Source organism: Lonchura striata, chromosome 5, assembly GCF_050655825.1.
Source record: "Lonchura striata isolate lonStrDom1 chromosome 5, ASM5065582v1, whole genome shotgun sequence".
Lineage (NCBI taxonomy): Eukaryota > Metazoa > Chordata > Aves > Passeriformes > Estrildidae > Lonchura > Lonchura striata.
Window position 1 is genome coordinate 45,154,117 of NC_140707.1, and position 25,676 is coordinate 45,179,792.

Genomic DNA, 25,676 nt, shown 5'->3' on the forward strand with positions numbered 1-25,676 from the left:
TGCTAGGCTCAGCTCATCCTGGCAGAAGGGGGGCACTGCCTGCCCTGATATATCAAAGGGCTGTGTGCACCCACAGTTCATCTCAGGGCTGTGCCTCTGTGATCTCTCCCAGCACGAGGCTCAAGCCTGTCTGTGAGAGTGTGTTATCTCTACATGAGAGTCCTACTTCTCAAAAGAGGCAGAGGATGAGCAACACTAGGCATAATAAATGGAGTTTTTCTACACCAACATTTTTAGCAGCAAGGTGCAAGTTTCACTTCGAGCAAAACTACTCCCTCCTCCTCACAAATTTTAGGGTTTTAACCCTTTACTCTCAACAGTTGTTCACAGTCTTCATCTAATTCATGCCTTGAAGACCCCTGTGTGCCACCATTATGAATGAAAGCAGGCAAGTCCTTGTGGATCTGTGACTATGTGCATCTCTGGAATACACATACATGCTTAAACAGGGAATGCATTATCTAGAGTTTCAATAGCTATAGAAATTCTCTTCCAGACAGAAATGTTTCCTTTACAGTTAGACTACTTCAGTAGTCAAGCTCAATCTATGTGAATGATTTATCACAAAAATAGGTTTATATATCATCAGTCTAAAGTAAAATATAATTTAGAAAAAAAAAAGAGAGATTTAGATTTATTGTTATCTTCTATCTCCAAGTTTTTTGATATTGAAAAATTCCCTCAATACTCCTGGGTTTCCAGGATTTATGAGTTTAATTGATGATAATGCTAATGAAATGCATGGTTTCAGAATGAAAAGTTTTCTTGAATAAGTGGCAATATCATTCGAAAACTCAAAAATATCACTAAAACTCAGAGAAAATTGAATGAGAAATTCAAATGATTTATCCTTGTTATGTCAAAATAGGATTTGAAAACTGAAGATGCAGTAGTGAGGATATGTGTACATTAGAAAAAAATATGTGTGAATATTCTTATAAAATGAAGGATTGCTATTTGTAGTTAACTATCTGAAGAGAAAAGAAATAAAACTTTTAGATATTCTATTTTGATATATAAAATACATATTATGTATATAAAATGAATCTTTCAGATATTACATTCAGATATTTTAGATTTTATTGTCATGTGGTTCTTATATAACCTGGAGAGCTTAACTAACGCTTATAAAAATGTAGGTAAAATCTAAATATACATGACATAGAGGGATCAAATAGATGACCTCTTGAAAAAACATTCCAACACTGTTTTCTTTAAGCTTGTCTATAATCTTGCTTCAAAATCCTCTGATGCTGTAAGAAATTTTTAGTTCTTAAACTCTCAAGTTGTCTTGAATCATGAAGAATTCTGTTTGATTTTGACCTATAAACATACGTACAATTTATATATTTTATTTACAGGTAAAATACTACAATACCCATGGCAGCTATTTCTGGAAAATAACTACAAACAAACATATTTATAATTGGTCAGAAGAAAAAAATAAAATTGAGTGGTAATTTGTTAGGATTGGAAATTCAAGTGCATATTCACAAACACACGTGCAGAATTTAACCAAGGTTTTATTTTAAAGTGATGTTTCTTGCTTGGTTGTGATATTAATATTCACACATCTTCCTGAGCTCTCCTATCATTTGTATTCTTAACAAATCAAAAGGCTAGCAAAACTAGATGTCAAATGTTCTAGCCTCTGACTCTAGTATCTGAAAAAGAATTTCAATCAGCACAATCTATATTTCATGAAAACTTGTATTGTATAACCAGAGCCTTAACCCACAACTAATATATAACATGGCAATAATATTTTTGTTTGCTGAGAGAAATTTAGATTTTCAGCTGATGTTGAATGGTAATCTTACAAGTCCTGTTTCCAGAGATCCATTTTCATCATTGCTGAACTCACTGTTTATGCTTTTACAAAGCAGGTAAGTAAATATTCTATTGCCTGTAGTCCATGCCTCAAAGAGAAGAGGATGGAAAATTAAATTTTTGCAAAATGGAAGAGAACAAAATTTATGAGGAGTAAAATGCTGTACTTCTTTTTCACTAAGATATTCTAAAATATAGAATGAAAAGAAGAAATGCAAGCTTTTGGTGTTAATAGCATGGTTTGACTAACAAAACCCAATTCTATAAGCAAGCATTTCTTACTGTAGCTTAATTTTGCAGTAAAATAATAGACATGCATATGAACTATATTTTTAACTGAAAATTATAATAGTGTACATATGTGCATACGATTTTAGAGTGAAATATTAAAAAAAACAATCTTTCTCTAATTTATATGAAAACAGAATTGACCTATGAGCTCTGGATGGCTGACCCTGAAGTGGTGGCACTCTGGTATCACATGCCTGAATCAACTTCTGGTCACCATGACATTATTTCTGACTTACCTGTAATGCTATGTTAAGGGAACATTATAAATATCAGAGTCTAAAAGAAATGTCTCTTCCCTCTGCACAGGTGGAATTTTTTTTCCCTTCAGATTTCTGTCTTCCACAATTCTGTACTGGCACACTTTCGCTGTGGTAGTTTGGAGGCAAGACTGAAGAACCAGAACTTGGTCGCTGTGTTCTGTGCCATATCTTGAGAATGAGGTCAGATAAAGGATGTATTAATATGGAATGTTAATTAATATGGAATCTTGCCTACCTCCCCAGGCAGGGAACTTCTGTAACAGGCACCTACCCAAATCCTGTCTGAGAAGACCTAGGATCTAGGGAAAAGTAACCTCTCTACAGGTGATAAATTTGGGGGTTGTGTGGATACTGTATGATTTTCTATAGATTTTGAGGGCTTTTCAGTTTCAGACTAATGCAATTATCAAAGTACAGTGTTGCTAAGGCAACCTCCTAGAACATTCCTTCCCTGAGGTCCGCAGAAAATCCCAAGGAGCAAAGAAAGCAGTTAATTCCTACCTACTGTGCACAAAAAGTTTATTTTTTTCTGGAATCTAATGTATTTTTTCACATCTTTGAGCTCATTTACTTGCAAAGAAAAATAAGGAGAAAAGAAAAATCCTCCTTAACATTCAGGAACATGTCTCACATACTATCATGTCCCTGAATGTTTTCTATTGTAAAAATCGTACATCTTTTCTGACCTTGTTGTCTTTGTATTGTTACATAAATTATTCAGTTTTGACATGTTCTATAGGTCAGAAACTGAACAAAAACTATTTCAGAGACTTAAAATATCAGAAGGAATCTTGCTTTTTTTTCCACCCTGCAATTTGTTCAAATACAGGCTACTGCAGAAGTTGATTAAATACAAAATATCCAAATAAAGTAAGCACTTTAGAATGAATTAAGTCTGTGTTAAAGCTACAATACTCTAGGGGTTTGCAACTCAAAGAAAGAAAATTAGCCTGGAATGGATATTCCCTGCTTGGATGTGAAAAAAAATAATTAGAATTATCATTAGCAAACCAGCTTAGTACCTAAATTAGTTAATCTCATATGGTTTCCAACATGTATTTGCCTGTCAGAAAGACACCTTCACTTTTTTATCACACATAATTTTTTATTTAACCAGTCCAAGCAACATAGCTCATTCAGTATGTGACATTTTCAGTTCGCTCATTTTAAATGAAGCACAGTGGAAAACAGATTTTTATTGAACTACCAAGAGACCACAATACACAGATTCTTTTTAGTGGTTTTGCAGATGTCTTTTTTGTCCATCGCTCCTCTTCTTACACTCCTTTAGCTGCTGCTCGTAAGAAAACATCCCTTTTGGGAAGAAAATTCAGGTTTTACTTTTGCATTAGTTTTAACATGTCCATTAAAGTCTGTGGTGCATTAAATACATTAAGAGTTTTAAAATAGTCATTTGTAGCCTCAATGAACTCTTGAACAAGGCTGTACAGCTATGTTAGATTAGCTAGCTGCAATTAGCTTTGCTATTTTTTCTCCATTTTATCATCTGACAGTTCTCAAACTGCCACTACCCCTAGTACCTTTAGCGCCATATATTTTAGGACAGACTCACAAACGATGCATACCCTTACCAGGCATATTATTAGACCTTTCCCAGACCTTTCTCCTCCACACTCCAATTAGACATTTCTTGTCTATATTTTTCATGTCTCCTCTGTAAAAAAAGATAGTTAACCAGTATGCTGGAAATCAAGTATACTAATTTGCACAAATTCTAGAAAATACTAGTTCCTTGGATGTTTTTGTAGAGAATAAAGAGAAGAAGCACTAGTATTTCCAAACTTATGATCGTCTATTTTATCAGGTTTTTGTTCTATTTTATTATCTATTTTTTTCTATTCTTATTCTCTTATCCTCATATTCTTGATAGGAACACAAATAATTTAGCTTTGCTACTATCACAGATGCAATTCAGATAAAAGGCAGAGAAAGTAAACTATTAAGTTGTTGTTCAAGTGAAAATATAAATAAAGCAATAAAAAGATGCAAAAGGTATCCTCTTCATATTTTTCTTTTTTCTATTTCCATCCTTTGATATTTGTGTGTCTTCCCCCTCGCTGCCTTCTCTCTCGCTTTTCTACTCAAAGGAAAGAGCCAAAAGAGAGGGAGAAAATTTATTTTTTTATTCATGAATATTTTCAATTACCTTTGTGCCAAAATCTGAAAAATCTGAAATTTGACAGGATTGGCCATGGAAATGAAAGATCTAGTGAATTAACTAGAAGATAGGTTGTTCTTCTCTATCCCAAAGAACATGACACTTAATTAACAAACATATTCTGTTTATCTATCTTGGAGTTCCATCAAATTACTTGAGAATTTTCGCTTTAATGTTGGTTGTTGCTGATGTTTATACTTAATTGTTTTTGAGATTTTTTTTTCTCTTTTTGATTTGATTTATTTTTTTGCCTTTACAATCCATTTAATTCTCCTCTTAGTCTATTGAAATCATGATCTGGAATGTGCAACACCCCAGTAACAGCCAAAAGTAGATGTGTCCTCACTAAGCAATATATTAGCACAACCAAGAAGAAGCAGCTGAAGAGATGAAAAAAGTCAAACAAGAATTACCTTGACAAAGTTATGCTGAAAACTGCAGAAGATACAGTAGTTTAATGAATAGAGCAGGGTGCATGTTCAAAGATAAATTTGTAAGCATTTTCCTAGAAGTTCAAAACTACATTCCTCAGCAGCTGGAATCAACTACTTTTCATATTCATGGCACCTAAAAGTTTTGTCTCTTATATAATCGGAGTTTTGTAAAGCCAAGATATGAGATTTGGAATTGAGAATTTAAGTTTTATTCCCTTAGGTTTATCACTCCATAAAATCTGTACACTACAGCAATGAGCTTGAGCTGCTGCACTAATTACTGTGTGTATAGAATTTGAACATCTCATACGAAACTTCTGAGAAGAGATGTGGAATAAATTATTGTGACATGGTCTCCAGCTTATTCCTCAATTAAATAAATAAATAACTAAAAATCCCCTTAGATTACTCTTAGGTTACTTAGGAAACATCTCTAAGTAAGGAACATTGTGGTGAAGATTCATTCCTTTCTGGTTTCAGCTTAGGATCTTCAGATAACAGTTTCTCAAGGAAAGAAGAGATTTGAGAATGTGTCAGGAAAGAAATGAAAGATAACTAAATCATCACACCGAAAATGTGTGATTTTAATTTAAAAATAAATAAATCATTACTTTTGAATGGAAGGTGCCTCTGTCTACAAAGACAAAGCAAGATTATAACTCTTAAAATTTGTATCGTTGTTGGATAAGTTTAATAAAGTGGTACAAATTTTACAGCACATATCAGAAAAAGCTAAATTACTTCAAGGATTATGAAGATAAAGGACATGCTGAAAATAAGAAAAATGGGAATAGTTTTATGTATGCTGCAAGTGCTTGCAGGTAATAAGACGGGAAGTATTTTAAAATATTTTCTCTGATATATACGTATCTATATACAGTGTTCCTTCTTTGGCAAAGGTAGTTTATAGTTGGACTTGGTGGTTTTTTATGTATAAATTTCAACTTTACTAAACCCACTATATAACTTCAATTTTATTTCATGTAAGACAGAATCATAAAAGGTATATGACATTAGCTCAAAAGCCAGCAGGTTTACAGTTACTGATTGAAAGCAAGTGACATAAAGTGTCAAATGAGAAACCCCTTGAATTCATTTAAGAAGACCCAAACTTGACAAAAAAAGGCTGTTGTTGATTATCTTGTTGGAATTTCAGAGGTGAGGTTGTTTGATTCTGGGTCTCACATAAAAGAGTGAGTCCAAATCTTTATACTGACCCAGGTGATGCACAGAGCTTCACCTTGAGCAAGGTTTACTTGCAAGAGAAAGAAATATCTTCAGGGAGGTTCAGGTTGTAAATCACATAAAAATTTGAAATTATTTTTCAAATTCTTCTTTATTGTCACTTATTTCTCAGGAAAATACAGTGGAGGTTACCTCACTCAGCTGCTTGAGATAGTTTGTATTTGGAATGCTTGGCAGTCAAAGCATGCAAGACAGGTAGTAATGTAAACTCTTGATATATCAACCCCTGATTGTTTAGGTCTTTCAAGCTGCTGCCTAGTGAAATCTGACCTCTACTGGTATGACGAGGATGAGAAATGCCAATTTCTAAACAGTTGTGTTTATATTTTTCTGAATCGTTCTCTGTTGTTATTTAGCCTCACTGTGGATTTTTGTTAATCATGCCTCATATTAGGCCCTTCTGTACATCAGATTTCAAAGGCACTAGGGTTGCATATAATCTCCTCAGACATATCTTCCCATGTCATGATTCACTCTAGGGAGTTTTCATTTCAGCAACAAACAGGAAAGGATTATGAATTCCAGCTACAACTAAAGATCCCTGTTTTCTCTTTCATTTGTTAAAAGGAAGGTATTGACGCTCTTCCTGGAGTTTCCATCTATATCTATGTCTTCCAGTAGAATGAAGCACATCAATCTTTTTATTGTGTTCTTCAAACATTTACTTCTAAAGTTGTGTCAGTGAGACTTCTGATATGTTGAGGATTGCTTTGACCATTTTCTATGGTAGAGAGAACAAGTCTTCATACAAGTAGTTAGTTTTCTGTTATGTACATAATTACTACCTGCATGTTGAAGCATATCTAGCAGACAAAACATTACTGTTCTTATATGAACCAGCAGAAAAAAGTTACTGTTCTTATATGAACCAGCAACTTTACTGACAAGTAATCTCTAAAGTCTTTTTAGAACATAAAATGGAAGTTCCCTTCCCTATAAAAGTACCCTATCTCAGTAAAGGGAGGATGAATGCATGAAGCAAAAACAAGACTGAATGCTTCTCATATAAATAAAATACTAATTTTTGCAAAAATCATTAAATAACTCTTTTTCAGAATACTTGAGACACTTGTCCACATCCAGTTAAAATAATTTTATCTCTAGATCTTAAATTGCTACAGTTAAATGTTGTGGGTTAAACAAAGTAATGAGCATACTCCAGTGTGGGTGCAAGAGCACTCTTCTTTATAATTTTCCATTTACAGTCCAGCTATAATTCACTGTGTCATTGAATTTTATTATTTTTATGATAACATTCTTTTTTTTTTCTTTTTTTTAAGGTAGTACTTCAATGATTAAGTACTAGTAAACATTTCCTAAGTAGATACTATTTTTACCTACTTTGAGAGTCAATGAAAGAAAAAAAATGGTGTCTTTAACAAAGGGCAGGTGACAGAGTTTGTCAGAATCTGCTAGAGGAAGCTGTATTGGATCCTTAGTCCTACCTGGGAGCAGCAGGTAACCTCATGTTCTTCTGAAGGTTCACAGAAGTTCCCAGGTTTCTGACAAAGAGCACAGAAACTCAAGAACACATCAAAGTAGCACCCAGAAACTCCTTTGCAAACTGCTACATCTGCTGGCTGCCTCTGATAGTTGTGCTCTATCCCTGATTGCTATGTGAACCCATACAGACCCAAACAAGCAGATACAGCAACCCAGAGGCAGATATCCTGCTGAGCTCAAACCTCTGGTCAAGCTTCCTGGAAAGGGGTCAAGAAAACAGAGGTCAGATTTCAAATCAACCTCTAATGAATTCTTACTGCATCATAAGCCAGTTTATACAATTATGGAATAAATCAGGGAAATGAAATTAGATCTTTGAGACACTACAGTTTTTCCACTAGGCTCTGTAGGCTTTGGACTGAGTCCCAAAATCTCTGAATTTCACCAGCTGTTCTTTTAGAATTGCAATATTCAAACACATTCAGTCTTTTGTTCCATTGCACTTAGATATATTTGAGCTATTTATAGATGTGGTGCATCTGTACATCTCCAGATCAAATTCATAGAGGTAAAATGTTTAGAAGCATAACTTAGAGTTAGACTAAAATGGTAAATTTCTTTACTAGAAGATGCTGCATAACTGGGGATCCTGTTATTGAGAGGTGATATGAAACTAATGTCATACAACAAGTGGCAAGGGTCATTAGTCATGCTTGAGTGAGATATATTTCAAAGTACATACAATATTAGCAGCTTTGTATGACCTCCAAATGCACTCCACCCAGATATGTAATTTATACAGTATTCCCAAAATGCTTTGACTTACACTGAATGGCAGAAATGCCTTCATATGTCAGCATAATAGAAGTCTTCACAGAGAGTATTTATTTTAGAATTATCAGGACTTTTAAACATTTGTTGAATGCCAGCCACAGTGGTCTTGTAAAAATGATGGTGTGCCACGAATTAGTTATTTTTCTCTCTCAAAATTGTTATCCTTTGTTACCCAAATAGTACAGTTTTTTTTTTATTTTTTTGGTGGTTTTTTTGTGGTTTCTTTTTGTGTGTGTGTGTCTACTCTTTATGCTGAGTATATTCCTTCCTATAGCATTGAGGGGTTCTGCATGACTTGTGTTTTCTCAGTTGCTCATGATTTCTCATTCTGTTTGGACAACCTAGAGAGGGAAGACCTTTATTGTCAAAATAGAGTCTGCCATCAACTGAATCATAATCACTCACAACTCGATGCCAAAAAAAAGACAAGATTTATCAAAAAAAAAAAAAAAAAAAAAAAAGGCTTGAGAAAGATCTGGAATGAGGACTGCCTTCAGTTTTTTTCACTTATGTTTTAAAACCTTTGAACACAAGGTGTTTCTCTCACAAAACTCCTCTGTACTTTAAAAAGTTTCTAAGAAACTGGAACACTCCTCAGCTCTCTGAGGTTTACTGATCTATTGGACTTTCAAAATAATCTAGACCTCCATAGTTTTCATAGTTCCCTGGAAATTTTAAGTCTGAAGGAATCTTTTAAAATCTGGGGTTTATAGGATTTGTAAAGGTCTTATTTATTGTATGTCTGCTCAAGTTCTTTACTTTTCAAAATCTAATTGTTTGTATGGCCTAGCTTCTTCAGGCAAAAATGGTCAGATACAGACTTATGCTAATGAACAAGGATTTAGTAGATGTTTGAAATTAATATATGCTTTAATATATGCTTTTTTTAGAGTTCTAAAATAAAACAGTCTAGATGTCCTTATGAAAAATCACTTTCTAAAAATGACAAACAAAGAAAGCTTTGGACTCTTTGTCTTAAACAAAATCACAGGTCTAATGAACTATGAATGAACAGAAAAATCTAAACCAAATAGCTAAATGCCATTCTGCTGGTGCAGAGTTTGGAGCAGGAAAGGCAAAGCAAACATTGCAGCAAATAATTCTCTATTGGTGGATTCAGCTCTTGCCATTAGGACCTTGCATTTTAAATCTTTCATGTATTCAGTGCAATAAGGAATAATGGGAAGGCAGGGACATGGGGGTGAACGTGGGTTACACAAAAGATACAAGCATGGAGAAAGAGGAAGGAAAGGAAAAACAAGTGAGAATTATGAACCGTACCCTTCCAAAGCTTGATCAAAGTTTATATCATCTTCTGTAAGGAAATAAATTGACAGTATTTAATGACAATGAAATTTTACCACATTATGAAATTATTCAAAGCTGGCTCAATGTCTTCTCAGAAATATCAGGAAGCAAGTTTGGAAGATTTTGCACAGCTCTATTAGACAAATTTCTATGCATTATTGTCCTGACCCTACCCCACTGAAAAAGCATTTGTACATATTTATTATACAGTGAGTGGATCTGAAAAAAAACCAAAAAGATGAAAACAATGTCAAGAGGAACTTTACAGTGTTTGCTGTTACTGTGAATTAATTAAGATCCAGATTCAAGAGAGAACCTCAAGCTGAGATGTCTAGTAATGGAAAAAGAGTCAAATTTGCAAGGTGTTCTGAAGAATATCCAGAGTAATCAGAATGGTATAATCATGTTTCTTTTATGCAGGAACTATAAACATTCTTCCTTATGGGAAGTTGAGTGTCTTCTTCTTACCTCACCTGTTGGGATATGGTAATACAAAGAGAAAATAAATTGTGAAGGGGGTTGGTTCTTGCAACAATTATGCCAGAGAGAGGAGAGGAAAAAAGAGTAGAAACAGACAAGAAGGACTAACAGTCAAATCATTGAAAATGAATAAGGACAACAAAAAAGAGCAGAAAGTGCAGTGATGAAAAGAGAATGGTGATACCAATCTGTATATCCTGTCTTTCTTCTCTAAAATAGGAGACTGTTGACTGCAATCATACATTTAATTAACCTTCCACTCTGTCTCATTATTTACATTGAACTACATATTTTACTTCACTTGATGTTGACAGTAATTTATATATACATATAATTAGAAATTAGTATGGAATTATTGCATAATTATCTACTTGCTTAAACATAATGAAACAATGCTTAATATTCAAAAGAAATGCAATTTCCCTTTTGTTATGGAAAAAAAATTGCTTTTTTAAGGAGTGATTTCTGTTTTACTGACATTGGAAATACTAGACATAAGAAAGTAGCTCACACAAATATTCAAGTTTTGCATTTAGGTATTTAGACCTGTAAAGGAAACCTATATTTAGCATGAATGCATATGTGTGTGCGAATATGGAAATGGTTTGCATCATTAAGATTAAATTAATGTTTGATAAGACTTTCAAATGATCTGCAGTTATAAAGCTCCAGTACAGGAGCATTGTATATTAAGGTAAAAAATATAGGGTCAAAGTCAATGAAAATGCATTTCATTTGTACATTGATTTTACTGTGAAATATTCTCCAAAATACTTGAATTATTTCCATATACAGACTCAGACCTTCATAGCTCATGAGTATAGGTTCTGTATTTCAGAGATTTAAGAGCCCATACATCAACAACCAATTTCAATGACTGTGTGAAGGTGGGGAAGCTGTTGTGGGCCTTGAAGCTGGTGACTGCCCCATGTGTTTGTTCAGCAGTTTCTTTGTTTAAAGTGAAGAGTCTTTACTGTATTACTAATAAAATGAAATACCTCTACAAGTAGAAAAGAAAGGGGCCCTGAAACAAAAAGTAATTTTGAAAAAAATACTTGGAGATAATCTAAATCTAGACTTATTGTTCAAATGAGAAGTTGGTTTGAAACATTTGTATTTTGCTTTGTTTTTCATCATAAAATTTGTAACTCTACCGAGGAGTTTTTTTAAAGGTTTACCTCTCCAATCACTGGCTTCAGTGAATATATTGACCTTCAGAAGAGTATACAACTGAAGATCTACTTCCTTCTGGGAGTAGTATTTACTGTTAAATTGGTGGGGCTATGACAGCTTACATCATATGATAGGGAGTAAGATAAAATGGACTCATATATCATCATGAGACATGTTAGAGAAAACCATTGTAGTTCTCTGGGAGTTTACCTGGTGTCCTGAAATCCTTCAGACTCCTCTTTCTCTTAAATCCACATCCTTTTTCTTTTTTTCCAGTCCATTTCAACAAAATTGCTGTGTCTCTTCCCAGTTTTGTTGCTCCACATGCATCCATAAAAAACCTTTGCTGCTGCTGAAAGTGAAATTTCTGAGAAAATCCATGCCTGCTCTGGTATCATAAACCTTTACCATTTGGTACCGTGCTTATTCTCTAGTGAAAGGTACAGAAGAGAAATTTCAACTGTATTAGATAATCTTTTGGTTTTAGAAGCTCCTAGCTCTATTCCAAACAGGTGGCCAGTTGTTTTGACTGTAACCCTATTTCATTTAACATAAGTAATAAAGCATGAGAGATGTTTTTCTAGTATAGAAAATAGAAATTAGCAAAATAAAAATTTTGATAGTAACTAACTAATTGTAGGTTTAACCCTTGAAGCAGCTAAGCAGCATTCAGCTGCTCACCTACTGCCCTGTCCCCAGTGAGACAGCAGAAGAGAAAATGAAAAGAAAAAGCAAAAAATCATATGGTTCATGATAAAATTATTTCATAAAAAAAAAAAGAAGAAGTGGAAGAAGGAAGAAAGAAAATAAACAGTGATGCAAAGGCAGTCCATACCACCTTCCAAGAGTCGACTAATTCTCTCCCAAGCAAAAGATGGCAAACCATCCTAAATCCTCCTCTTTTTCCTTTTTATTGCCATGGAATTAAACATTTGGTTTCTTTGGGTTATCTTCCTAGTTGTGTACTCTCACAAAAATCTTCGATATCCCCCTGTTCACAGAGGAACTGCAGCAGAGTGAGAAAAGGCCTTGATGTTGTGCGAGTGTTGTTCAGCAACAGCTGAAATATTGGTGTGTTACCAGCATTGCTTTAGGCACAAATCTCAAAGCCCATTACCATACAAGCTGTGTGAAGAAAATTAGCTTCACCCCAGACATAACCATAATTTGCTTAGGAAATTTACACATTTTGGGACACATGTTAAAACAATTTGGAAGCTAGAAAACTATATTGATTTTGATGACAGTGCAACAGATACTAGTTGACAGAACTAAAATTGTGGCAGTCTTCTTGTGGCTGACTGTGATACTGACTTAAATTTCACCAGATCACTTCACTGAGAGTAGCTGTCTTACTCAGGTCTCACGAGAGAAAAATTACCAGAATATGGCTTATTAAAGTAGTATTATACTGCTACTTGATGTGATTTTTGATTTTAGAATCCTCAACATTTTCTTAAAATTAAAAATATATGTGCCCATACTTATATGTATGCGCATACTCACACATCCTCACACTCACTCATACATATATATACATATATATAAATGAGGTATATTTTAAGATTCACCCAGAAACTCAAAATTTATTCAAGAATACTGCAGATCATGTTTTGTCATTTGAAACACAAAGAGTTTAAATGTAATTTTACAATAATGTTCTGTTCCTAGTCCCAAAGAAACTAAAGATTTCTGATGGATTTTCATGAGTGCTGGCAGATTAGACTTTAATGCAGTAGTAGTATTTGTATAACATTCAACTGGCCAAATGATCAAAATTCTGAGATATTCTAATAGAAGAAATTAACAGAGGATTAAGAGTGTCAAGAGTGTTCTGGGAGGAAATTGTGACTTTTGAGAAGCTATGATGCCTAAACATTTTATAGCCTGACTAATCTGTGTTGTCATCATTAAAAGGTGTATCACTGGAAAGATTTTAACAGATGTCAATCCTCTTAATTTTCTATCTCACTGCTGTTGATATCTTACCTTGATCTTAACCAGTGTTGCATTGTCAACAACTAATAAAGCCAATGATATCACTAAGAAATTGTAGAAATTTTTATATTTAATTTTCTTTTAAATTCTTGAACTTACTACGTAAATTCCATTTTCAGTCATAGAGCAGAGAAGTCAATCCTCTACTCTTGTGCAATCCCTAAAGCTGTCATTGGAGTAGCCATGCCACTTTAGTGGAAATAATTGTTCATATACAGGGTTATTACAGATGCCATCTGGGGTAGTGGCAGAAAATGACATGTTTTAAATGATGAGCAAGAATGTGCTGCAGGACAAGTGAAAATATAAACGTAGTCTAACACTGTGAGTAATTTGCTTCAAGTGTTAAAGATCCTCTGCTATAAATTTCCTAACCAAGGTTTAAAGGACATTATGTTTGGCTATCTTCAGCTATTGGTATAAAAACCTGCAAGAAAAACATAGGATTAAAATACATTTTAAATGGGTATTAATTTCAGTGCTCTTTGGTGTGTTATTTCAGAGATGAGTCGTGGTATTCCCTGGTGATTTTCCACCATTATAAATCCCCATGACTAAAAGCAAGTAGCTTGCAATGAATGACACATTTAAGGTAAAGTGAGAATGCTACCTGCCATTACAGCTGGTAAAAAAGACGAACAACTGATTTATCTCATTTTTTGCCCACACACCTTAAAAGATGAACTTATGAAAACTTGTGATAAAAGAGGCATTTTCTTAAAGTTAGTTTTTTTATTGCAATCCAGCTGGTATTGCATTTCTGAAACATTATTTTTACTTCATAAAAATTCTTAAGTAATTTTATTTCCTTAGAAAACCTATATTCCTTTTAGCACCTGGAAGAAGAATCAGACTCAATTCTTTGGAAGACAAAAAGAGGAAAGAATTTATCCTATCAAGGTAAAAAATATAGAAGAGATGCTTATTGAAGATGAAAGAGATTTGGGGATTCTTGCTGGTGGAAAGATTAAGACATTAAGAAGGATGTGGAAACTCTGTCCAATACTTACCCCATGCCTATTTTTTCTCTGTCTCAAGTACTGTTGAGATCAGTTACAAAGCAAAGTTTACACTGAATCGCTGGGGCAGACATACAGTACAGTCCTTTTGCACAGATTAATTTAATGAAATGTTTTGCCAAAAGGTTCATCACCCTTCAAAAAAATGGGACTGTTGAACTCTATTACTTCGGTTTTGCCAATATCAAATGTCCAAAAATATGGTCTAGGTAATCTTTGTAATAGGAGTTGCAAAAAAATTATAGTATTCACAAGCAATATTTTTCTTTTTTTCAGAATATTAATGGTCTTATTTTCCAGCCTCAATTACAATACGTACAATAAAAAGTTGTTATTTAAAAAAAAAAGTTTGCATGTACAATAATGAATATAATATATTACAGATTAAATGAAATGTTGTATTAAGAAAGATTTTAAATAGGTTGAGACTTATAAATTCATAAAAATTATGAATGGTAATCAGTTTTCCTACTGGTTTTCTATTTCACAGAGAGTTAATTTTGATATATTATCATTTAAAAATGGTTGCTTTTCTGAAATTAATAATTATGTGAATCCCTGGATTCAACATAAATTTTTTTAAGTACTTCAAACAATGCTTTTGAAACAGTATTCTGTTGAGAATTAATTAATTTGAGAGTATAAGAATAAAAATACCATCTTCTTCTCACACCAGAAAATAAGTTGAAGGGTGAATTTTGGGATTTCATTACTACAAGGGAAGAAAATATAAGAATGACATTTGAAATGTAGTGTCAAGCATTGCTGTTGGAGTTTTCCTATCCATTGTCATACTTGATGCTCAGACCCCAGGGAAACATCAGAACAATAACAAACAGTAAGTCTGTTTTGCTTAGCCTACATCCAGGAAATAAGTAATCTGAAATTTACACACAGTTCTGTTTTCATGTAGCAGGTTTCCATAGTGTTCACTGCTGTTGACAAGAATCAGGGTGAAATCTTGATGAAGATTGAATCACTGTTGACAAAGTGTTAAACCAGAGACTTCCTACAACCTCTCCTTTTAGTTCATTCTTGAGAATATAGAGACTTTTTTATTTTTATTAATATGACAGAAGAATACATTATTTTGAAAATTATAATCCATTTTTTTTTTAAACAGCAGGATAATTGCAATGAAATTTACTGCCCATACAGTGGCTGTGAAAAAAGCAACACGTTGACAAAACATCACTGCACAAGAAAAAGTAGCAGTATAATTAAATCACCATAAATAGTAGCAGCTATATTAAAATTGTCTGTCTTCCTTTTACTCTCCTTCTCCTAACTTGCAGCAAAGATTTATAAATGTGAGTTTTAAAAGCATTTCCATAGCATTCCTTGGTAGGAATTGTATTCACCATTACTGACAGTAACTACATCAGTACAGAATGTACAACAATGCTATTTCTTTGAATGCTTCTTTCTTTGATCACTGCTCCTCTAAATAATATAGGAGGTTACCAAGACTTTTTTCTTTAGCATCAATTTATCACAAAGAAAGCACCATTGCTTCTTACTGCTTTTAAGTGATTCATTCCTGTTGAAGTCTGATTTTATACTATAACTATTGCTAAAATACAGCATTACCAGGCTGGAAGAGTGGATTCTCATACATAGAATACATTTACAAAATTTATTCACTGATCTATTGACATTAAAAATTCCTTTAAATAAGCAAGCTCATATTGACCTAGCACCTTTGAATTATAGTATCTCTCAGATACTGTATTACTTTTTACATTGTGGTGGTATTTTATTATTTTTATTATTTTCTAAACCTCCCTCCCCCCCTTTTTTTAAGACTATTCTCTCGCTGCAGAGCTTTTGGAGGAAGACATTTATTTTACATTTTATGGCCCAGTACGTGACATGGAAGCCAGACTTCAACAGCATTCTCAAAGAAAGCTTTTGCTGTTTGTCTGCATTATTTAGCTTTAACCTCTTTGTAGGGGAAAATTATCCAGTAACTGTCTGGAACTTTAAAATCAAAGCAATTAACATGAAATCAAAACTGGATAGTAAATCAATAACTGGAAAACACAAAGCCAAATAAATAGATAAGCAAGCCTATACTTCATACTTTCAAAGCTTCAATCTCTGATCACCAGACAACAATATGAAGCATTAAGAAACTTCTGTGAAAATAAATCCTTCTATTTCTAGATATAAGTTTGTGTTTAGTCCAATGGGATAGTGTAATATGGGTAGCTGAAATAGGTACATAAAATTAATTTAACTTCACATAAATATGAAAATTCATTAGCCCCAGTTGGTACAAAAGATTAAGAAAATCTGAATTTATAGAAAAAAAACAATTTTCATATTACTGCTACAAGTTTATTTTGATATAAAGGCACATTAGGTTAATTAATTGTTTTTTCTGTCTTTCTTTCATAAACTTCTAGACAACCAAAATAATTAGAAGCTTGTCACTTAAATTCCATTGGCTTCTATGAAATTGCAAATGGAGCCAGGAATTTAAATTAATTTAAATATTTTATATACATATAATCACACAGCTTCACTGATATAAGGGAATAAGGGCCTAAAGATGCATTACTTTCAATCTCCACAAATCTTAAGTGCTTTGCCCAAAAACAGAATGGAGAAAATTAACATTAAATATGACATATAACAATGTCTATGAAAAGGAGGCATAGAAAGGAATTTGCTCTTAATTAGAAATGGACCTGCCTGATCAGAAATTGATTTTATAGAGTTAGTTAGGGTCCTTAAAGATCATCTGGTTCCAACCCCCTGCCATGGGCAGGGGTACTTTCCAATGCCTGGTTTGTGTGAAATCTTAAACTTTCCTGAAAGTTCATTTATTCCTTTGAAATGCTTGAACTACACCTTTGAGTTAAGACATGTGAAAGAAATTCCCTTGTTTAGTAAAAGTGCTTGTATCAGCTGCATATGGCTGAGAAAATGCAGAGGAAATGCAATTTAACTGTGTATCTAAGCTGACAAAAAATTCTCTCAGAAATCAGGAATTAAATCTGGCCAAGAATGTAAAGGAAAACAAGAAGAGCTTCTTCAAATACTTCAATACAAAAGGAAAACAAACAAAAATGTGAGACTGGGACTAAATGGAGGTAATGGAGAATGCAGAGCAAGCAGAGCAACCAAATGCCTTCTTTGCACTGTTCTTCAATGACAAGAGCAGCCCTCAGGGATCTCTGACACAGGAGACCAGAGTAAAGAATGTTGGAAGATTTTCACTTGTCCAAGGGAAAGTGGGTTATAGAACATCTAGGAGAACTTGACATCCACAAGTCATTCACATGCTGTTGTTTCTCCCTTAATATCACAGGCGGCTTTGACAACATGGAAAGATGTAGTCCTAAGGATCAAGGAGGATTTTAAAAGTACTTACAAATGTTTGTCCTTCTCATATACTTTACATTGATTCAGTTAGCATTCAGACCATGCAGACATCAAAGATAAGTGATGCTGGACAGCAGGACAAGCGGGTAACACCTTAGGATGACAAACCAACACACCTTCGAGTACTGCTAGTGACAGAACATCTTTCAGAAAAAACAGATCCCAGAAGCTTCAGCACTGGCTATCATATAGGTTTGACATCATCTGTACATAAAAGGTGAATAATAATAAAAGTGTATCTTCCCTTCTCACTGACCAGGTCCTTCAGTTGAGGTAGCAGCTTGTAACAGTTCCTTCTTACATAACATTTTAAAGAAAAGGAGAAAAGAGTCAATGATTTATTTTTTAAATTATAATATGCTGTCATATGTGACAGGCTGCAAACTCCTTGAAAATGTTAGCAAAGGTAAATAAAATTTTCAATTCTCATGTGTGTATTATTATCAGAACGACATTTCATATGTATCCTCATAGCACTACGTATTAACAAAGTATGAGGATCCCACATGAAAACTCAAGTATGTGCAACAAAGATCTGAAAAATTTTAGCCTGTTTGTCCATAAAAAAGGAACAAACTCCTTCTCTGCAATTTACATCAGAGATGTAAAAGTGATCATAACATATCTGTATACTAAAGAGCAAAATTCCCCTTTTTTTAGTAGAGCAGGCAATTGTTGCCTTTGGGTCATCCATGTGTTTAAAAATGACCACGATTAAAAATATTTCTAACACATATCCTAATATAAGTTCTAGTACATATGTAGTGCTTTTGCTATAATATCATACAAAAGAAAAGAAATCTACAATGCAAATAATGGGAAAAGAGAATTATTATGCATCTAAACAGAAGAGTGATATAAATTTTAACAAAAGAAAAGCTGGAAAATAAAAAAATATTCATACTTTTTGGAGAGATTTTAAATTACATTTGCCTATGTTCTTACATTTTTTTTTATTTTCTCCTACAAGTCCCACAGATTATTGTGAAATAATATTTCATAATTATTCCATAGAATTTAGAAGTGATCTTGAAACACCTGCAATTAAACTAGTAATTAAAATAAAAATTGTTTGGATCCTATACTGTCTGCCCAGAACTATAATGGTAGTAGAACAGATGATGCATTGGTTACTTAAGTTAAAAGTGTTTTTTATTTTTCTGTAAGACAGAAACTTTCACTATAGAAGACTAGAATCTGTTGTCTCTGAGGTCCATGAAGATTCTCTCTGCTGGAGATATCATGATTGCCACTGAATCCTGGTTGCACCTACACAGGAGAAACAAGCCAGGTCTTGCTGACTTTAGTATCGGCAGTAGCGTTCTTACAGCGTAGCAACTTACAAGGAGGGAGTTGAGTTAGGACCTAAGCACTGCCTTCATGGTGTTATCTTCCCTCAGTTCCTGCTGTCTGTTAAGAAAACCTTGAACTTTAATGTCCATAAATCCCATAGGTCTCATTCCTACAAAGCCTGGAACTGACATGGTTGTGGGATGTCTCCTAACAGATATTGGTCCAGAGTCATTGAGAAAATTTCATTTCTGAGAATGAAATTATTAATGTCAGCAAAGAGGCTTTAAAATCAAAGATAACAATGTAAGAGGTCCTTTCTGCAGAATAACTCTGTTGACAACAGTAATAGAGAGAAAGGTCAGCTGTTCCCCTTCTGTAAGACACCAAGGATATATGATTATACATTCTGTAAATTTTAGAGTAGATAAGACAGGGAAACCTGATATTTCATCAAAATAATGTTTCTGGTGTCTCCTCCTTCCAGGGTATGAAGTAGGTCCAATTCAAACACCTTTAATAACCTTGATTTTCCATGTCAGCAATCTACATTATTTGAGATACAAGACAGACTATCTGTCCTCCTTAAATGGAAAGCTTCTCCTTCCATTGTGTGATTGGTCAAAAGGTAACACCTGCACTCTGTTTGGAGTGATGTCAATGTCTAAAGAAGATAATGATTTTAAATTAATCTTAGAAAAGAGCACAAAGTATAATGTTGAACATATCAAACTTACAGTATTGAGTGGAAAGAGTTCTAAAATATGATTCTATAACAGGATTATGAATATGATAAGTGATTCCAAAACATTCTGAATTGCTTTTACTTAAGCCAACATATCAGCTTATAAGGATGAGGACGGGTTGGGTGAACACTGCTTTTTAGCTGCCCTGAGCACTTTATCATTTTCCTTTAATCTGACTCACACCAAGTACTAGATTCTCTGATTTAATTTCTTGTTAGCAGCAGTGAATTATGAAAAGCACAGTGGCCTTCACAGGCATTTCAGAGCTGACAGCTTTATTCTTTGTGGACAAGATGCATTATTACTGATAAAATCTTGACTTTCACCTTAGTCAGGTTTTGTAAAAAGTGTGCCAAGAAAATAATTTGAGTAATTTGGGAGCTGAACTGCAACTTTGAATAGGATTCAAACAACTTCGGAATTATGCTGTGCTTGTTCTACACAGCTCTTCTCCATAGGTACAACATATGTTGAAATAAGATTCTATATTGTGAAGTTTAATGGAGAAGTACTAGGATTAAGTTAACAGTGTAGTTAACAGTGATATAAGTATAGGGAGGACAGAAAATTTTGTATGGTTTGCCATTTTGTTTAGTTTCATTCTTCCAGTCTAACCTGAATAATGTGTTACTTTACTGGCATACTTTAATTTGAATTATTGTGAGGTACACATAGGTCTCCAAGTATTGACACTGAGAAATTGCAATTATTATTGAGTTGGACTTGGACATATTTCATTACACTGATATTTACTTCTCTCTCATGAACTGCAATATATAGCTGTCTTCAACTCAAAACACACCAAAGTTTTTAAAGAACTTGAGACCATTACTGAAGTCACATTGCAATAACTCTAATAAATTGCACCTGTGAACTTCTCTCTGGTTTATTTATATACTGTATCACAGGTTATTAACAGAAAATAACCCACTGAGATACAGCATTCTTGTTTACAGTGAGATGCTGGTAGTGACAGCAGGAATATAAAACATAAAATCAACAGGGAACATAGAACTAATAAAAAGGCAAGGGTCTATAAAGCAGAAAAAAAAATCCAGACAACTGTGAAGGCAAAAATAAAATAAAATAAACTTCCGTCATAAACCAATCAAAAATCTGCAGTATATTTATAGTTACTAGAGAGCACAAATACCCACTGAGCTTTAATACTTATGGCTGTCAGGAAATCTGTGAGCTATTCAGAATCAAAATTTGATCAGCAGAATATATATCTCAAAAAGCTGGTAATGTCTATTTCACTATAGCAAATGAAAATGATAAAAAAAGGAGAGGAGAGGGAGAGGGAGAAGGAGAGGGAGAGGGAGAGGGAGAGGGAGAGGGAGAGGGAGAGGGAGAGGGAGAGGGAGAGGGAGAGGGAGAGAGAGAGGGAGAGGGAGAGGGAGAGGAGAGGAGAGGAGAGGAGAGGAGAGGAGAGGAGAGGAGAGGAGAGGAGAGGAGAGGAGAGGAGAGGAGAGGAGAGGAGAGGAGAGGAGAGGAGAGGAGAGGAGAGGAGAGGAGAGGAGAGGAGAGGAGAGGAGAGGAGAGGAGAGGAGAGGAGAGGAGAGGAGAGGAGAGGAGAGGAGAGGAGAGGAGAGGAGAGGAGAGGAGAGGAGAGGAGAGGAGAGGAGAGGAGAGGAGAGGAGAGGAGAGGAGAGGAGAGGAGAGGAGAGGAGAGGAGAGGGAAATCATCCACTTAGGAAACTACATTTAAAGATTAAAAAAATAAAAATCATTTTAAAAAATTTTGAGAAACAGGATATTTTGAAACTGTTTGGACTTTTATTCCCCTTAAAATAGTTTACAGGTGAACATCTAGTATCTTTACAATTATCCTGATACATACTATGGATAGATGCTGTGTATATATTAACCATTTTGTTGCTCAGTACCAAAATTTCTCATTGTGATACCAAGAGAAAAATCATCTGAGACAAGAATGATAATCTGAAAGTGGTGAGGATATGATGATTATTTTATATATTATTTTATATTCTGTGACATGTAGTCTACAGAGATCTGCAGAGCTCCTTGTCACTTACAATCCTCCACATCAGTTTTTACATTGTGCTTCTCCATACCTGCATTTGTTTGATGTCACCTTATTTTCAAAAGGACAGAGGGATTTTTCAAAATAAAGAGAAAGTAAAGTGATTTGTTTGGTTTTTGTTTTAAGAAAGATAAAAGGTAGGATGTATCTCTTCCTACCCCTAACAGTGGAAAACAAGAAATGTTACAATTTTAGGCACTCATTAGTTGACAAATACAAAAGCGACATCTATCAAAATGAGTGAAAGGCAGAAATATTTCCTAGCAATAAGTACTAGGTGTTTAGTGGGGTTGGAAGAGGCTAAACTTTGTTATAAGATACACAATTATGTCCTCTACTCATGTGGAAGTGCATCTTCTCATTTATGGCATAGTGAAATAGTACATTTCTGGGATAAAGCCAGTTCACATATCACTCAGTCCCAGAGAACAGTGCCAGACACAGAGTAACAGAGTCCTGAGGTTTGGAGATGGGACAAAAAGTTATATTTATGTCATGAGGAGAAAAATAGCATGAGCAATAGGAAAGACAAAAATGTTTTTGGCTAACTCTTGAAAATCCAGTCCTGCTGCTCCTCTGATCCAAGATTCTCTGCTTCATACAATGAACTCTGAAATTATTTCCTCATCCCTCAGAGGGATCCCTATTTTATTATCCTGCACAGAATTGCTACAGAATCGCTCTAAAAACCTTATCTGCCCTTACCAGCAGGATGTATTTTTTATCAGTCAACATGGAGTCACACAGCACCCTTTCCCATTAGTGTGGACTCTTCAGGTGTGTGAAGGTTTTCCAATATAAATATTATTCCTTATTCTGCTTCTTATTCTGGGTGCCCATAGTAAAATACAATAAACTAATTTCAGTCAGTACAGGTACTGCTGTCTGGGCTAGTCACTGACCCACTGCATTAATTTTCCATAGTATGCCCAAAGGGTAAATGAAATCACCCAGCTTCCCAAGAGCTGTGTATCTTGTGGGGTAATTTCACTGAGGGTCTACTCTAGCTGGGTGCCTTCCTGGAGCTTTGCACTTCTAGCAGGGAGTATTCCTGTATTGTTAGTTGTTTAGGTTTTTTTTTTCCTTTTTTTTTTTAATTCTTTTTTCTCCTGATTCATTCTGAACAAAATACTTCACAGTGTTGTCAAAAACACTGAAGTAGACAACCCCCTGTGTTATTTTTTCAGCTGAAGGGAATCATCATTGTTACAAATACCTTCACTTTATGTATCAGCTTCATGCTCACCCCTCCTAATGAGCAGAGATTTAGTCAATTTGTGGGTTTAAAGTCATTGACTATAACAGTTGTAGTGGAAGTGATATACAGCCTGTAAGTCATGCAGATCCCTTGTGAGGTTTTCCAAGGAGAATATCAGCATTCTTGTATGTTTTTGAAGAAAATCTTTCCTAATATTTACTAAAAATAGTGGGCAAAAATTCTTTCACTATTTCCTGTGCACCTCCATGTAACGAAACTGTACAGATCTGATTAGCATTAACAAGCTAAGAATAAATATCAAGATTATTAGGATCATCTGATTTTTTGCCATTCTACCACACCCTACTGTTATCAGCAAATCTTGGAAATTAACTGTTCTGATCTGACTTGGGATAATGTTAATATGTAGCATAACTTGCACTTTGTTCCACTTCATCCTGCATATATTGCTCTGAATGTAAAATACTGTATTTATTCATCAGTAATAATTTTATTTACATAAAAAAGTAACAAATAAACCATATTTTTTCTGTTGTTTCTTAAGCAGTGAAGTAAATTGAACCTTAACTGCCAAATCAGAAGTGCCCACCTAATCTACAGTGCAAAGTTATTTTAATTTTTAATGGACATTTTTGCTTAGCTCATATGTATCTGATGTATTTAAAAGAAAAGAGAGGGAGAAAAAAAAGCACTTACAAAAGAGTACAAAGGTCTCTGAATACACATCTCATTTTAAATTCAGTTGGCAAGATTATTAATTGCATTATCACATATTCAACAGCATTCAGCTACGTTTATTCACTCATCCTTAAGACCTGGGATATCTGGCAGGTCACTGCAGACATCTACATCTAAGCACTACCTTAAGAATCTCAAATGATGGTATACAAAGAAAATTAGATGTAGAGCTGCTGAAAAAAAAAAGAATCTCTCACAAAGGAGATAAACTTCTGAGCTTTAAGTCTTTGTCAGCTTCATGACTGAGTCAAAAAATGTATTTGTCAAAACAAACAAGCCCATAACTTTCACTAGCATAAAAGAGAAAGAAGGAAAATATACAGGATGATCTGCAAATCATGAACCATGAGATTACAAAGGATATAGACGAATCAGGTGTCAACATGCCAAGAAGATGCATCCCAAAATCTTTTACTTTATCATGTGTGTGTTCTACTTAATTTCACTGGTTCTGAAATAAGAAAATGAAATTCTGAAATTGCTTTAATTTTTTTTGTTTCTTCTTTTTTTTTCCCAATAAGTTTGGCATTAAATTAAAGCCTGCATATTTCACAGCATGAAGAGAGAAATCAGGCGAAAAGGAGAGATGACAGGAAAAATCAGAAGTGATGATCTTTATTATCAGGTATAGGAACTTCAACAATGTGCTGTTTAAACACAACAGGAACAATTAGGACTCAAATAATAAGTTTAAACAGCAGTCATACTGGATGACATCCTTTCTTTCAAGTATGTTGAAGGGCACCACTCAATTTGGTGTCATCTGCAAATGTGCTGAGATTGAACTCAATCTCTCAGTCTATGTCATTAATGAAGATACTAAATTACACTGGTCCAAATACAGACCCTGGATGCCACTTGTCACTATGTCCATTGGGACTCTGAGCCATTGACCACTACCCTCTGGATGGAACTGTCCAACTGCTTTCTTATCCAACATCCACTTATCAAATCCATCTCTTTCCAATTTAAAGACAAGGATGTTGGGGGACTGTGTGTAAGACTTTACAGAAGTCCAGATAAATTTCTCTGTAGCACTTCCTTTGTACACTGATGGAGTCACTTCACAAGTGAACACAAGGCCACTGGCTTGGTGAGGTAGGATTTGCCATTGGTGAAGAAACACTGGCTGTCTCAAGTCACCTCCCTGTCCCCCATATGCCTTAGTACAGCTTCTAGGAGGACCTGTTCCACGACCTTCCCAGGCACAGAGGTGAGGCTGACAGGACAGTAGTTCCCAGGAGCCTCCTTTCTATCCTTTTTAAAGATGATGGCATCTTTATGAATCTCTACCTTGGATCATTTATGTATTATTATTTTTCCAGTCAGCTGGGACTTCACCGGCTTGCCAAGACTTTTCAAATGTGGCTTGGCACTACATCAGACATATCCCCCTGGATTCTGTGAGTCATCTCTTTGGATCCTATAGACTTATGCACATTCAGGTTCTTTAGGTGGTCATGAACCTGATATTTACTTACAGTGGGAAGCAGGTTGTTCCCCCAGTCCTCATTCTGTTGCACATCCATTCAAGAGATGCAGGAAGAGGTGTTGCCAATGAAGATGGAGACTGGTGCTACCAGGTTTCCAGCATTGTTGGTGGGATAAATTTTCTTTGACCTTCCTTTTCTGGTTACCATACCTGTAGAAGCCCTCCCTGTTTTCCTCTATGTCTCTTCCCAGGTTCAGTTCCATCTTCTCTTTGCCTTCCTCAACCCATCTCTACACAACTGAACTTCATCTTTATGGTCT